At 47.7% G+C, this 16,742-nt stretch overlaps 1 protein-coding gene across 3 annotated transcripts in view; it reads left to right on the top strand.

Annotated features, from left to right (window-relative positions):
• The window catches only part of NTN4 (netrin 4), a 50,262-nt gene that overhangs the window by 4,565 nt on the left and 28,955 nt on the right, over positions 1–16,742 (top strand). The gene's annotated exons all lie outside the window — the stretch shown is intronic.

Genomic DNA, 16,742 nt, shown 5'->3' with positions numbered 1-16,742 from the left:
GACTTTGCCCAAAATGCAACTATGTTAAAATTAATGGTCACCAGTTTCACTTTAGACAGTGAACACCCTCATTGAGAAGCAAGAGTGTCAAGATAGCTACTGAACACACTGAAGTACGGTTCCCATAAGCCAGATTAGCCAGGTAACTAAGAAACCTTATACTTCATCTTTTTTTTTTTTTTCTGTGCACACTTATTCTCATGTGAAAAGAGCACAAAAATGAAGAAAAACATCACATTTTCTAAAAGGAAAAACAGATGTGAAAAATCAGATTACTTTCAGTATCAGAAACAGCAGATAATAAACCATGCACTTGGAGGTGCTACCAATAATACTCTTCCCTTTGGTGCCTAAGCCTGTCCCGCGGCGCTGGACACCCTCCCCTGGGGACCACGGCTGCAGGGCTGCCCTCCAGGGTCCCCACTGGTGGCCAGGCATCCCCAGTCACCAGCCCTGGACTTTAAAGGCTGCTCCCTCTAGTGGCCTCATTTAATGAGCTTGTCCAAAAGTTTAATCAAACGTAAAATTGCCTTCCAACCTAACACAGAGAAAGGAGCAAATTTGATTAGTGAATCACGTTATATCATTTTAGATTCTGCTGATAACATGTTTTGAGGTGAAAGCCTGGTTCTTGGAGACCAGCATTTATGTCTGAAAAAAATCACCTGTTTAGACCCCTTTGCAGTCATTTGGGGTCACCCCTAGCCATGCTCTGGCTAGGAAGCCACTCTCTGCAGAAATGCCGAGAGCTGATTGTTCACCAAAGTTCATTTCTTAGCCGCGTCTTGGGAGGCAGCTGATGTCCTGCTCTAGGAGAAGCTGCTCCATTCTCTCATCAGCTCAGAAACAAGGATCTCCAGACCTGCCAGGCAGACCCAGGATGGTTATTTCATTAGCCCAGCAAAGGGTTTACATCAGCTGGCTGGCAAGCGAAACTGCTATCTTCCTCCTCCTTCCTCCCGCTTCCCTTTGCTCATGCCCCCAAAAATCTTCCTGAACTTCTTTTCACAGTAAAATATATAAAGGGGCTTATAAGAAAGATGGAGAAAGACTTTTCAACAGGGCCTGTTCTGACAGGACAAAGGGCAGTGATTTTAAACTGAAATTGATTTAGACTGGCTACAAGGAAGACATTTTTTACAGTGAAGGTGGCGAGGCACAGGAACAGGTTGCCCAGAGAAGATGTGGATGCCCCACCCCTGGAAGTGTTCAAGGTCAGGTTGGACAGGGCTTTGAGCAATCTGGTCTAGTGAGAGATGTCCCTGCCCACGGCAGGGGAGTTGGACTAGATGGTCTTTGAATGTCCCTTCTAACCCAAACCATTCTGTGGTTCTGAATCGGGGCTAACTACAAAGTGGGACCTACAAAAGAAACAATGGATGTACCGTGCTGGGAATTTTCCAGTCCCTCAGCGCTTCTGCCAGCCTCTGTGTCCCACCACGTGAATCGTAAGGCTATGCCAGCCTGTGATACAGTGCAGGGACTGAAATCTATAGCTCTCGGGCCAGCCAGTGGGACGTCTAGGGTACTCTGACTTGCACGCTCCTTTTTCAGCTTTCCTAGCGATCGTTCTTAGGGATGAGAAACCCAGGGCATCATTCAGGGCCGTATTTGCCTCATTCGTGCTGGGTCCCACGTAGTTTGTCCCAGGTCCCACCGTGGCGCAGTTTTCACTGCAGTCACCGCCGTGATGTACCTGCGCACCAGGACGGGGTCTGTGCCTGGTGAGAACCTGTGCAAATCCCAACCTGGGGCCGGCTTCTCTACAGGTTGGTGCAATGCGTGGGGACAGTAAGATCGAGGTCTCGTGCGTAGAAACTAATGCCTGTCTCAAGAAGGAAAGGGATTTGGTGGTGTTTGATGAATCTGCGGTAGCACACTGCAAAAACAGGTTATTTACCGAGTTTGCTGCTGCAGGATCTCTTCTTTTGGCATTGCTTTAGTTTGTGTTATTGCAAAGAAGCTATAAAAGTCAAGATCATTTAATTATTCCAGGTTTTACACAAATGTTGAGTCCAAAGGGCTGGAGCTTGTAAGACTTTATTTATATGGCACACTTCAGTTCCTTGCATTTAAACACCACTTTTTACCTGCAAAGTAATAACAGCAGCTCTCTGGTGACCAGATGGAAAGCCTGCATGCTTAGCAAATATCACATTTAATTTATTACAGTGTGCTACATTCCAGCAATTACTTGTAACTGCCAATAGCAACATGTATCTCACCTAAAGAAACATCAGAGTTTTGTGTTCTGTTTAGAGTTATGTTGTGCTTTACTCCCACTTCTGGTAGCACCTAATTTCAGACATATGGCAACAGTAATTTCACTTGAAACAGTGGTTTCAAATATGCAGTCGCCTGAGATGTCCAAGTCTGAAGGGTATTATTTAATTGTGTCTCAGTTGCTGTAGTTTTCTTTAAAGCACAAACATAAATTCTGCGAATGCTACTGGATTTCTTTTTAAACTTTTTGGAGTTTTTTAACTGCCATGTGACAATTGTAACCTGTGATCCAAACTGTGTATCACACCGTCTGTATACCACTTTCTCCCACTTCAAACATTTCAACACCACACGTGCATTTCCAGGCACAGAGTCAGGGCTTGCAGGGTTTTGCGGAACGGTGGGGTCTCTGCATACTGCTGGCAGCTCGGTCACTGCTGCCCGTCCCCCTGGATGTGCAATTTGCAAAGCTCAGGGGAGGCCTCAGGAGATGGCGGCTCACCCCAAATGGCACCAGAGCTGATCTGCCCGTGTTTCTGCTGAGCCTTACAGCGCCTGTGAGCCCTGTTTCAAGGCAGCACCATGCAGAAGCTTATAGTACTCAGGGGCTTATGGCCTCTTTTTAATGAATCACATATGTTAATTTGGAGCAAAGGCGTATCTGCTTTGGTTCTTATTGAAAAGAAAAATCAGGCTTTTTGCATTTCTTCTGCCCTCATCATCATGAGTCATTCCTTAGATGCCTTATTCAACTCTTACGACAAAAATCCTCCCTCATCACAACTTGCCATGATGTTGATCTTGAGGAGATTTCTGATACCACAGAAAGCAAGCTGCCAAACCTCCGGGTTCATTTCAAAGATCCAGAGCTCAGAGCTGGTAGAGAAATGGGAGATGCTGAATTGGCTCTGGGAGATGCCTTTCATCTTTCTTCTGTAGTAGAGTGGCTCTGGGCTTCCCTTTGCGGTGATGGGACCGTGGTGGAGGAGGGCATTGGGAGAGTGGTCTGCATGGTGGGGCTGCAGGGTGTCACTGTGCTGCAGTCACCCGAGCTGAAGGCCACCACAGTGGTAGGAGCCGGCAGTGGTAATGTCACACGCCACGTGTGACACTTGGCAGGTCTACTGATGGGTAGAGTCACCTCGGCAAGGACTTTGCAGGTCTCTGCTTTTCCTCGCTACCTGTCCCTGATGCTGCAAAACCGCCAGGCGTAGTTATCCTCTGCTTTGGATGCATCTGAGTCCTCCACCCTGAAGCAGGCATGAGCTGGAGGATCCACAGCCCAGCGGTGGGATTAGGAAGGAAAGGGCAGATCTGGACAGAACTGTAGAGGAAAGAGGTTGAAGGTTGCATGGTACAGTACTGGTGTCAGGAACACTGCACTGATGCCCTGGGTTTGGTTTTAAAGGCTTTCTTGGTGGAAGTCAGCATGAGTTCACAGATCAGCAAGCACTCAGAGACTTTGCCGAGCTGAGGTCCGCGCTAGAGCAGCCTGACTGTAGTCTGGCCTCATGCAAAGAAGAACCACCCTTTCAGCAGCCAGGAAAGCAATGACTTCTCTGCAAGGATCCAGGAGCCAAACAAAACAACTGAGCCTCTCCTCGGTAGGGAACAAAGGAAAAGAAGCAGATGGTGGGCGCCTGCCTCCTGCCCCGGCATCCCCAGGCACTCACTGTGTCCTGTTCAGAAACCCACCCACAGGCTGGCACTGCTTTCGGGAGCTCTCACCGTTCAACACCTAGGGCCAGGCTGTCCCCTGTCATGGGGACCGTCCAGTATGGGTGAAGGAGAAGCGGGAAGGAGAAGGAAACCTCAGTACAACTAAGCCGGGTTTCCAGCAAGCTTCAAGCATCTGCCAATTTGAGAGGTCAGATTTGCAACACTGTGAAGGGAACAAGAAACTCCTTCCGTCAGGGAATAATTTCGGCTCAGCTGCACACAGAGGGGTCACTAAAGACTTTCCCCATGCTTAATTTAGTGAATTAGTTGTTTCACAGCAGCAGCTTGTTTAGCATGGGCAGAAACCTCTAAATGCTGGGCTTATATCATCAGCGTTTTAAGAGAAAGGCTAAGGCCAAGTTTTAGCCTGGATCATACAAATGTGCTACAAATCCAGAGTATTTCCACTGTTTTCCAGGGTGTAACCCTTCAGCCACATTATTGCAAGGGAAATCAGAACTGGATTCACCAGCCAAACATAATCTGATCTAAGTAAACAAGACGCAGAAATAAACTCTTTCAGCTTCATGCTCAGACAGGAATGCCAATTTTATTAGTAGGCATAAAAGGCTACCTTCCCTTCCGTAGTTCAGATCATATTAATATCTCTTCCTTTGCAGCCTAAACTGATCACTGTTAAGGGCTCATTGACAAGGGGCCCTTAGCAGATGTTAATTCCTTAACTGTGAGCGAGAGTGACTGTCCACTCTGCAATGCAATTATCTCATTCACTTTACATTCCCATCTGTGGTCAATTCAGATTAGCTCGCCTGAGTGTCCCCATTTAGACAAGCTCCAGGATAAAAGAACTTACTGAAGCAGCGTCTCCTTGACAAGATTTTAGTAAATTAGTAACTTATTTGAGTGTTCATCTATTCAGAATACTGCTAATAAATCACTTGGAGACCTCAGCTATTGTTGCTGTTTGCTATTAATAGGAGAGGCCTATTTGCAACTTGACTATATTCCAGCAACAAATTCTAACATGCTTTTAACTTTTGAAACATCACATACCACTGTTTTACTGTGAGGTGTGTGTCTTACTGAGCATTTTATTGATCTCATGTGCCTTCTGTAGCAGAAAAACCTTCAAATGTTTTGCCTTGCACTGTTACTGCATGCAGCCTGCCTCTGTTCCTTAAGGATCTGGACACCAGTCCTACTGGTTCTACCTGAAATTAGCTGTGTAGAGAAGAAGTAAATTGTGTCCTGCTACTCACAAGTTTGGCCCTGATAGACGGTGAGGAATTGTAACACTCGCTGACACAAACAAGAGTTAAAGATGCTCAGTGACTTTTATTTTGGAGCCCTAATTTTGGGTTGTGGAAACACTCTGTTGCAGCCTAGAAGCTTTTGCCCGTTTTTTTTTGCCTGTCTTTTAGGCCTGAATAAGCTTGGTTTTTAAGCTTATCATCGCTGTCCTTAACTGAAGATGCACCTCTATTGCTCTGAGATCCTCCAAGGATCTTGTGGGTCACGGGAGATTTGAGTTCAGTCACTTGCAGGACTTCGGACTCCACAAAGAACCTGGGCAAATGTGCAAGAATAACCTCAAAACAGCCTGGGACATCAGCCCGTTAGAGGGCTGCAAACGGCTTTTTTAATCGTCCTGTGCCACTGGTGTCTACACAGAGAGAAAACAAAGGCCCAAACTGATGAGAGGGAAAGAGGGATCCTGGATGGTGTTCAGTAGTGCTCAGGACACATGAGGACACGGCTAGGGAAGTGTGTTTTCAAGTCCCATCTCTACACTTTGTAGAAGTGCATTTTGTAGGGAAAAAAAAGCCTCTTTAAAAAAAAAAAAAGCATCTTCCTGGTCATTCTGTCTTTGGGAAACCACAAATTGTCGGGCTCTGTACAGAAATGCCACATGCAAAAGAGAGTCTGTTCAGCTGGGGGCCAGGGGTGATGTGGGTGATGGCCAAACCCAGCCCAACACTTTGCATTATATCAGTGAATTTAGCAAGACATGGGGGCCATTATTTCATAAGCACAAGAATAATGATTTCTAGGGGAAAAGTTAATGAGACAAAGTAAACGAAGTCAGGCCAGAGTCAATGAAATTATGTAGGAAGCTAGAAATGCTGGGCTGCGGCAGCTGGGCATTCAGCGCAGGGTGGCTGGGAAGGGTTCGTGAGAGCTGAACGGGATGCATGCCTGCCGGCCACCACGGCACAGGGCTCGCTGCTCGTGGCAGTGCTGGCAGCAGCGGCACACCAGCAGGACACTGTCCTCCCACCAGCCACCTTGCCCACGGCTGTGGCGAGGTGCATCTCTTAGCTTGGCCCCCGAGCTTTCCCTGCTGGCAGGGAAGCCCATCTTCCCAAGCCCTGTGCAGGGTTTCCACTGGCTTTAACATTGTCGGGTTGCGCAGAGCCTCTCCCTTTGAATAATGGGGCAGCAAAAAGGGGATTCGGGGAAAAAGGGGAAACCTGAGCATGGTTTTTAATCTGTGCCGTGAGGACAGGAGATGAGGGCAGTTCTGGGCACATGTAGAGACAAACCTTTGGTCTCCAGGGAATTTTACCATGAAAGGTACTTTCCCTCCAGAGATCGGGCACCATCAGGGCTGAGCAACACAACTGCTATTTTCCGGGCATTGGCACCTACATTTTAAGTTTTCCATACATGGAGTTCCAGGGATGATACTGCCAGGTTTCTGGCCCAGGTTATGTAAAAACCCTCCCTCTCTGCCACAGGCAGTCCCAGAGCAGTGACATGTCCCTTTGCTGGACCTCCCGGGTGCTCAGCATCTCTGGAGGACCAGGGCACATGAGGGGCAAGACGCTTCTCCAACCTGCCCGGTGATCCTCCACAAGATTCCCCCTGTTGCAGCTAGCCCACAGGAAGGTCTCATCGTCTCCTTTTCTCCCTGGCTTTCCCAGTGCTTTTGACACTTGGAGGTTGGCCCTCCACTTGGCCAGCTCTTGAAATGCAGCCGCCCCCGGGATGGAGCATAGCCAGAGTTTAACAGTGCATATCGGTGGTCCTCCATTTAGAACAGCAAGTTTCTAACAACTGTGGATCAGGGCTTCTGGATCAGCCTTCAATTATGGCTAAAACAAATTATTCCTTGGAGTGAGCTTGACCAGTTTGTGAAAGGGGGTATATTGTAGGCTGCCAACAACAGGAGGGAATGAGTCCCAGGGCTCCAGGAGACCCTTTCCAAACTTATGTAGGAAGTGAAGAGCACTGTACCCACATGAAACAAGAGGAATTTCGGTAGGCAGAATTTAATTCTCTAAATTGGCATCTGGCCTTGTTAGCAGGACTATTGCTTCCCTTGAGAAAAGTGCCATGGGGTTTTAGCAGTGCAGCCAGAGCCTCTCTTCAGGCACTGCACCCCACTGCTTCATTTCACAGTTCATTTTTGGCATGAAGGGAGGACTGGCTCACTTATTCAGCTCCCAGTTCGCTGGCTGGAAAGTAGGGCTGCCATGTTTCTCTTTGGGATTTCTGGATACAACCGGTTACATGGGAAGTGTGTAACCTAAAGCAGTGAATTGACACATCTCAGAAGTTTTGGATCAAAAGCTCATGGGGACCTAATCTGAGGTCAATTGCCATGCACAATGGGTGTCGGTGTTAGATATCTAGTCTACCAACATTCAAAATCCTACACAAATGGTGGAGTCCTCAAATTCTCCCTGGGCAACATTTCCAGGAAGAAAAGAAGTTAATGTCCAAAACCAAACTTACTAGACACATATGCCATGACTCTCTGTCACCAGTCTCTGTGCAGCATCCTTCATTACCGTGGTCAAAATCTGTGGCCATGAGTTGAAAGGGCAATGCTGTTTCTCATGGCCTTTTTGACTATGCGTATTTACATATAATTCAGACAGGTGTTCTGTTTCCTGAAATTAAGTGTAGCTCATGGTAACTGGATGGTTTAAGCATCCAGCTCTATAGACACAAAGCCTTTTCATTATAGACAAGAGCAATTGAAAAATATTCCTGAAGTCGGGTTACTCTTAGGCTGAGAAAAATCCCCTTGATCCCTAGTACTGTTGCAGGCATTCTTGCTGAAACGGTAACCTGCTGCCTTACAGGCTTTTGCAGTGGTGTGTCATGCCCAGAAGCTGTTAAAGGGGTTATTCTGCAGCTCTGGGGAGTGAGCCAGCTTTTCCTACAGCCCTGCCGATGAACAAGCAAGTCCAGTTCTCTGCCTGATTCTTTGGAGGTAGCTCCAGGTTTTCTTGGTCTTCCATATGCACAACAGGTACTGCCAGCAGGCCAAGGCTGAGAACATAAATCTTTGTGGGGATAGGGAAAGGAGGGGAATTGCTGGAGGGAAGAGTATTTAAATACCATCTTTCTTGCTGATCGGTAAAAGGACTTCTTCATATCATCAGCTGAAATGTGCTGGTTCATTTTCCTATGCAGGATAGTGCAGCCTTGGAAACAGTGATTCTGAAGATGAGAAAAAAAGCAATAATTATTTTCCTTGATAGCCCATTATGTCATGCATCTGGAGGGTTTTGTGAGCCAAGAAACCAAGCGTTTCTATCTGTTGGATGAGTGAAAGTAGTGATTAGGCAAAATAAAGCCATTGTGGAATAAACTATCAATTCTTGGAGAAGCACTGTTAACTGCAGATGAAGCAATCCAAATGTTTTTAGCTGTTTTGAGCTGGAGAGAGATTTTTCTGCTAAGAATATTATGCCTGTGATCATCGTCTGCATGAAGACAAGCATGACCTAGCAGTGTTTCATTTTCATCTAATGAAATTGTGTGGTGGGGTGTTGAAAGGAAGCTGAAAAGACGGCTCCCATCTGATTGATTATTGCCAGAGAAGTCAGGGATCCTGGAGAAATCCCAAGGTTCTTGCCTAGTTCTCCTCATGCCTTTCCCAGCCCTTCACCGGACAGCTGCTGCATGTGAGTAGGAGCTTGTCCCATACAGCTTCTTGCTTTTGAGAATGGCAGAAGAATGCCTTGAGTTTCCCAAAAGATAAAACTTGCCTTGGTATAAATTAACTTGCCAAGGCCCCCGCAAGGGCCAATTGTTTGAAACAGTTGGGTTTTCCTCCTGAAAACTTTTGTAAGATTGCCTAACTTTTGGATGGTGAGACAAGGGATTATTTGCCTTGTTTTATGTGCTGTAAAAGATTGCAGAAGGGCTGTAGGCATGGGCCAAAATGGAGTGCCATTTCTCCAGTGTCTCAAGGAGCTCAGGGGCTACCCTTGGTGGTAGTACAGAGCGGGTTTCTGTCACTATCGCTTGGGGACATGGACAGAGTGCTTCACGCTGTGGTCCGAAAGACAGGCTCCACTGCTGAGTTTGACCTTAGTGTCTCTGACAGTCACCTTTCTGCAGCGGCGAGGCAGGTTTCCCAATTTCTCTTGTTTCATCTCACCCATGTGATGCTGAAGTGTGCAGCGTGAATGTGCACATGCAGGGGATGGTCAGACCTCTCTGTGAGAAAAAGAGAGGCTTTTCTTCCCTGCAGTCCACTTGGTCTGACAGGCAGAAAAACAAAGTATATTAGAGGAGCTGGTGGGTAATACCTGCCCAGTTTAGGCTGATGAACTTCCCACACCATGTGAATTATTTACAGCATCTTCCAAAAAGTCTTTTTTTAGCCTAGGGTCATTGCAATGAACATAGTACAGAGATACACATGGGTTTCTCTCTTGAAAGCTCTTTTGCTTGGTAATACATCAAGTAAGTCTGTTTTGTCAATGGAGGGTACCAGCATTGTGGCTTCTTCATAGGGGGAGGAGTCCACCAGGCTTGATTTTGTGAAGGAACGAGATTGTTTTCATAAAACTTCCAGGAGCTTAACGCCTTTAAAGTATACCTCCCAAATGTGGTTGAAGTTAGCCAGCAGTTTCAAAAGTTTTTAGGGTGGACTGATGGACAGACGCATAGATACATATGCAGTGCAACGGCATAAGGCCTATTTCAGTAGGGAACTAACCTAAAATACACGGGAAGGCTTTGCAAGCGAAACACTCCTCTGCAGACACAGCTCTCCCCTCCGGGAAGAGCCAAGGAGAGAGTCTGGCAGAAGTTGACCACACTGATGCAGAAAATCCATGGAAACTAGAATACTGACCATGAGAGTCAATGCTAGCTTGGGGCTGAGCCCTCAATACTGAAACTGAGAGACAAGAAAAACCTATCTGCAGAGCATCTGTCTCTCTCAGAGGACATATGTGGGCAGGGAATATGTTGGTTGTTGTAGGCTCTAGGTCTGGTGGTTAGACCATGCGTCTGATAGATGGGGCACCCGAGCTGCTCCTGCACTGTAGGGCTGAGGGAGCCCTGTTAAACCAGGCAGCCTCTGTGCCTGAGGCTTCCCATTGTAAAAACGGGTCTCCAAAGGTGTCAGGGCAGGCAAGATTGTCACTGCTCCCCATAGGCACCAAATAGGATTTATTGCTGTGGCGTGAGTCTCACCACTTGACACAGCAAACCTTGAAAGTCAAGCCATCCTCACATGTACAGTAAGACAGTCTATCTTACATTGGGCATTAGGCTTAATTAAGCTTAATTACTCTTTCCTGGGAAGGTGCAAGGGGATGAGCATGGAGCAGTCTCAGCCTCAAAGCTCCTCTGCACCACCACGAGGTGACCAAGCAGGGGTGAGCGAAGGAAATGTGGGGACACCCTCTTTGAACCAGGAATGCCTGGCTGGCACTGGATTTCCGCAGCTAAATTTATATCTGATTCCCTCTGCAAGTGAAAAGAAAGAAAAGTCTAATCAGGCTTTTGTGGTGATGATGCAGTTTCTTGGGTAGAATTTGAAATCAGACACGGCGGCAGGTTGATGTTATAGAAAGCCCCAGTGGGCACACATATGTCACAGCATTGTTATTATTTTTAAATTACCCATTTCTACAAACTAGCCTTATTTCCCCCTGTGAGCTTTCTGTAACGCTTACTAAGAGAAATTATTACTTTTAACTTTTATATCTCTTGAGAAGGAAAGCTTAATTGGCCCAATAAAATTTCCCAACTAAGCTTCTCCAAACAAGACCAGCCAAGGCTGAAAGCAGTTGCCACTTTTGGGTAGTCCCTATGGGAGAGGTCCTGGGCTGTTCGATGGGCTGGGCTGGTTGTGGAGGGAGGCACGGGGGGACAGGGCGCAGGCAGGCAGTGGCTGGGGGTGGCAGAGGTGTACCGGGCAGCGGGTACAGCATGGAGCATCTCAGCTTGAGCTGCAGTTACGTGCAGCTGCCAGCAACAGCCGGGGCCTGTGGGGATGAGCAGACGTGAGGCAATGCTGGGCACACAGCTGGAAATCCTGGGGCCGGGACATGAGGGATGAGGGCTCCCCTTTGCCTTAGCCCCAGCGCCTGGCAGGTGGTGCCTAACCTCGGCCAGTTGCTGGGCTCGAGGAAAATTTTTCAGGAGGCAAAGGGATGAGGTCCCAGACATGCTGGCAGAGCTCCACCACTGCCTTTACTGCCTACACTTTCAGAGCGTTGTCCAGGCACTAAATGAACCAGATAGCTTCCAGTGACATGGAGGTTCAACAGGGCCCCATAATGCAGGCCAATTAGCCACATTTATTTAGTGCCTGCATACCAAGAGACACTGCAGACTCCTAATGCAAACCTTAACCTTTCCGCTAAACACTTACCTAGACATCAGATGCCCTTTTGTACGCTGGTGCACACCCCTCCTATTTGGAGAAGACAGCAAACCTTACATTCTTTTTATTTTTATCATTTTTTTCCTGTGTTCCTGTAAAATGAATTGAAAGGAATAAAATCACCAGCAAAAATCAAATAAAGCAGTATTGAATTTATCAAATGCCCATGAGCCAAATAGGTGAATCACTAATATGGATAGGTCATTATTATGGGGTGCTTATAGATGCATTCTCATGCATCCAGGTCAGATGACACAGGGTAGAGTCCATCAATCCTTTTCTCTGGAGATCTTGTTGGAAAGAAACCATGGACCACTTTGTGCAGTGTTACCACCTTGGTTTTCGTTTACAACCAAACAAAAATGCGGTTATGTTTTTAATATTTGTTTATTGCTTTTATTTCTGCTGTATTCCCATTTGTTGGCTTGTTCCCATGTATATACGCTTCTTGCCTCTCCCATCCATTTATTCCCTCTGTCTGTAATTTACTGGTGTTGTCATTTCGTGAACCATCTCCTGGTGCCTTCCAGGCTCAGGGGGAGAAGCTCAGGCTGAGGCCAGTCTCCCAGTTGGAGCATTGTGCCTCTAGCTGGGCTCTGGGACCCAGGGAGGGGACACACACATGGGGGCTGCAGGTCCCTGCCCATGGCCTCTGCAGCTGTGCCTATTTTGGAAGGTCTGTGAAGAAGAAACTTCTTGTGGATCACATGTGTCTCTTGAATGTCATGGGCATTTGCAACCCAAATGGCCCCATTTTATCTCTGTGGGCACTTGTATCTTGACAACCGTCTGGGCCCCTGCAGCTGTGGTGGATGGAGGCTCCCGTGGTCCGAGATGCACCCATGACTCATTAAGAAGGCTTTGCTGGTGGCAAGTTTTTCATTGGTTTTGTTGACTTCCTCAGGCAACTTTGACTTCAGAGCGTATTTTGTTGCTCTCAGCATCATTCATTAGTATTTTCCCTCCCACTGTGGCTATATATAAAGATGTCCTTTCACTGCCTCTCAAGTGTAGACATACTAGGGTACTTCTTGCACAGGGAGTTTTATGATTTTATAAATCGAGGTCATTGTGGTACAAGCGTTTACTTGAGTGCACCATGTTCATGGTTGCCGTTTTATTTATATACAGGGCTATATTATTGCATCTGCGCAATGGCAAGTAGCTAAGGCTTCTTGTGCCACTAAGACAAAATAAAGTGAAGTAATCACCATAGCAAGAGTTGTTCATGGCAGCCCATAAGGAAATTGAAATGCTGTGGAAATTTATTAGAGGTTGTCTATGTAATGATGTGCCCAAACCACAGACAGCCAATGCGGTCTGGCTAAAGAGCAGAATATTTTTACTCCGTGGCATGTGCAAGGCGTTGCAGGGCAGCTTCTCCACTCCCGCTCCCCTGGGAGCAGAGTGGGCTCCCTCCTGCCACCGCCGGGCATCCCACTGGGAAGGTCCGGTGAACCCGACCCTCTCGAGGCATAGCAGTGGCATTCGTCACTCAGGGATTGCAGTCTACAGTTCCTGTTTGGCTGTGTAGAGAGACTTCTTTCCCACCAAAAAATCCTCATGCAAGTTTTAAATCACTTCTCTATTGATGTTGCTTCATGGAGACGTCGCATTTATAGGACATGGGATCCATCAGCATAATTCCACATGACGTGGAAGTAGCATTACCCCAAATACTGATATTTTGTTTTAGACAGAGGTTCTTTTTATTTGCCTCCTGGTTTGTGACATTTGCTCCTCAGATATGAGATATTGCTAGATGCTTAGTTTTAAATGGAAGCTGAGACAAAGATTCAATTCCTGGGACTGTGTTTAAGAAGAATCCCAAATACCACAAGATTTATAGTGAGCTAGCAACACTGGGACTCTGATAGGATATATTATGGCATGTCTAGCACGTAAGTGCTGTGAGTTTTCAATTTATTACTTCCTGCTTGTTCTACAACATAGAAAATTTGGATTAGTGCGTGCACTATAGAGCTGCTGATGTAGAGATCCAGGCCTCTCACCCTTCGCTATCATATGTGGTGCTGACTACTGGGAGAAGTCACATTGTCTACCCAACATTGTAATGCTGGGCTTTGACATGTTGTCAGTAAGACACCTGCATGCAGACAGACTTGCGTGGGAAAGCCGGAGGCCTGGTCACCGTGGGGTGCTTTCTGGTCAGGCTCGCTGCAGGCGAATGGCCAGATTTTGCTGCCATTGCTCCTTTACCAAGGGGGTGGATGCATTCCCCTGTGTGTAGCAGAGCTTTCTCCTGGCCGAGGCCTTGCTCTGTGAAAACAGGAATGGCATCATCTATCAAAAAGAATGTTCTCCTGTACCTCATCGAGCTACTTATCTTCCTTGTGTAATCACAGCACAGCTCTCTTTGGCAGGACCCTTGGGCATGACTTTTTCCAGTGCTTTTGGGATAGGAAGAGTAATGTACTTGATGGCTCTGCAGGCAGCAATGTCTCTGGGGGGTGGGAGGGAACTTGCCGTCCCCCCGTCGCATCTGGCAGAGGGGCTGCCCCAACAGCTAAAAAGCTGACATGACATGTGCCAAGATGGTGACCGTGGTGGTGGAGCCACTGGGGAGAGTTTCTGCCCCTGCAGGTTGAGCCAGGCATGCGTGTTTTCTGTATGGTTTTAGCAAGATAAACCCAGAGGGCTTCAGGGAGCTGTTGGGAAAAGGAAATGATGGCTGTGGATAGGGCACATCACCATGAGTGTCCCAGGGCGGCTAGGGAGCACTGGCCCAACAGAGTCGCTCAGAGGAAGTCCTGTCCGCTGGCACCAGGGAGATGATGGGCTTGCAAAACCCCATCATCAGATACACATGCATGTTGGCAGCACATTCTTCTCAAATCCTGCCTACATACTTCCTGGGCACCATTAAAACTAAACAATAATTTGGCTGAGGAAGCCTCTGACTGCAGTGGCCAGGGGCCGCCGGCAGAACTGTAGGTGTGAAAACCCAGTCAGGTTTGCTGTGCAAACCATGGTTTGTTCATCAATGGGATGCCACAGACAAAGACCAGTCCTATCAGTGGGACAATTGCATGGAAAAGTCCAAGGAAAGGTAAAAGCAGGAAAGCTGCTACCCGCCCATGGGTGTATGTGGGTGTTGGGCAGCAGAGAGGTTGCAGACCCATAACAGCTGTATGAGGACCGTGTGGCCCCAGTGATGTGCTGACCTTTGAGACAGGCTGGGATAAATCAGTGAGGTTAACAACTGCACAGGGAAATCTTGCTGGGAAACAGGTCCTTGACCTTATTATGCAGCCTCTGGGGGCTCCAGCTCAATCGGCCGGGGCAGAGCAGAGAACTGGTGTTTGTATGGCATCCTACATAGCAGGGGGGTTGGAACTAGATGATCTTTAAGGTCCCTTCCAACCAAAACCATTCTATGATTCTATGATAATGACTGGTTTGTATTTTATTAAAACAGAACTACTAGCACCTGGGACGGAGGGATGAGGGTGTTTACTGTGTTGGCAGCACTGAGACCAGGCTCACCCTGTTAGGTTGCACTGCTGCAGGGTGCAGCGCAGCTCTGAAGCTGGGGCCGGGGCTGCTGGGCACAGCTGGAGCAGTACAGGGCAGCCAGGGAGAGCGGCTGAGAGCCCGCAGCCCCTAGGAATTACAGATAGGGCTCATGTTTAGCATCACTGTTTTCAAGTAGCCATAAAAAGAAATGTTTGTAACATTTTAGGGCCTGAGCAGGAATACTGGCTCCATTGAGATCAGCAGCATAACTCTCCCTGAATTCCACACAGGCAAGATTTAACTCTCTCGGCACAAAGGCCCTCAGGGTTATTGATTTCCTTGCTGCGATTGTCTTTACTAGAGCTACAAGCATTGGTCACGTGCATTAAATGGGGATAGATAAACAAGAAAAACTGAAAATGATGAGAAGAAAGTCTGCAGTTGCATCTAGCAAAAATTGTTCCCATTTATGTGTTTCCTTTGCCGCTCTCATCAGCATCAGGACGAACAAAGAATTCTCTGAGATGCAATTTACATAATCGAAAGGAACCCAAGCTGCTAGTTTTTACTGAAAATTCTCAGCGTGGCATTTTCCATCATCTCCACTAAAAGGAAATCAATGTCTCCAGTTTGGATGTTTCCCAAGGAATTTTCTTTCCATATCTGAAAGCATCTTGTGTTCACAAAGCCACTAACAAGTAAATTTGATCAGAATGACATTGATTTAAATTCGGGTAAATAACAAGCCTTTGGGAGAGGTGCAGGGCCTAATAGTTGGGTTCACTTGGGTTTCTGTTCATATCTGCTTGATATTTTTATTTTAGGAAAGCAGAAAAAACTCTGTATGTTCTTGAAAGAGAGGGGAAAAAAAACCCTTTTGAAATGTGTTACTATTTATTGACATCCCTCATGAGACTCCACACTTCCGCACAAGGGGTGTACCGCTCACCAACCTTGCCCTCTGACCGCCTCTTCCCGGTTAACCTTCTCCCTTATTGACATCTTCCTGGCAGAAGATGCTGGAATACCTTTGGGAGGGAGCATCTGCAGGATGGCGGCATGGGGCCGCAGCTGTGACGTGCTTGCCAACGCGTGGCGTCCGGCACCACTACGCCCGAGCCCCGCTGTCACTGGCGCGCTGGTAGCGACCGTGCTTGGCAGGCAGATGCGGTGTGCGAAAGCACACTGCTGCCATTCAGCTCCGAAACGAGCTCTAAATCTCCTTCCAGGCCAGGACAAACCTTCCTCCAGCTGGATCCTGGCAGCTCTGGAGAAAAGCCAGGACTCAGCCAGGAGCAGTGCCAGCAGTGGCGCGGCTGGCGGAGGCGGCAGCCGGCAGGCAAAGCCCGCGGGCAGGCGAGCTGGCAGCACCAGCGTCATTATTTTCAGGACATGTGAATCCTGGTGAAGTAAAAGGGAAGCCTTCATCAGCTGAAGCATATCAGCCACATCTTTTGGTAGGAGTGGATTTAGGGAGAGGAGGATGTGATTTCCGTAAGCAACGCCGACAGGCTCGCCCACTGCCTCTCACCAGGCATCCCGCAAGCACGTCCTGGCAAGGAACTATGGTCGCCCTTCGCTGCCGCACACCTCCTTGCTGTGCATAGGAGGCTGGCTGATGTTTCGGGTGGCGTGGGTCATTATCAGCGGGGCAGTGGGGCCGTTTGAGGAGGTTTTAAGCCGCTGCTGGGAGCAGTGCATCAAGTGGTTAGGCTGCATC

The sequence above is a fragment of the Nipponia nippon genome, unplaced genomic scaffold, assembly GCF_047370975.1.
Source record: "Nipponia nippon isolate SJK-2023a ecotype South Korea unplaced genomic scaffold, ASM4737097v1 scaffold_3, whole genome shotgun sequence".
Lineage (NCBI taxonomy): Eukaryota > Metazoa > Chordata > Aves > Pelecaniformes > Threskiornithidae > Nipponia > Nipponia nippon.
The sequence above is the reverse complement of the archived record's forward strand: the minus strand, read 5'-3'. Positions and strand labels throughout refer to the sequence as shown.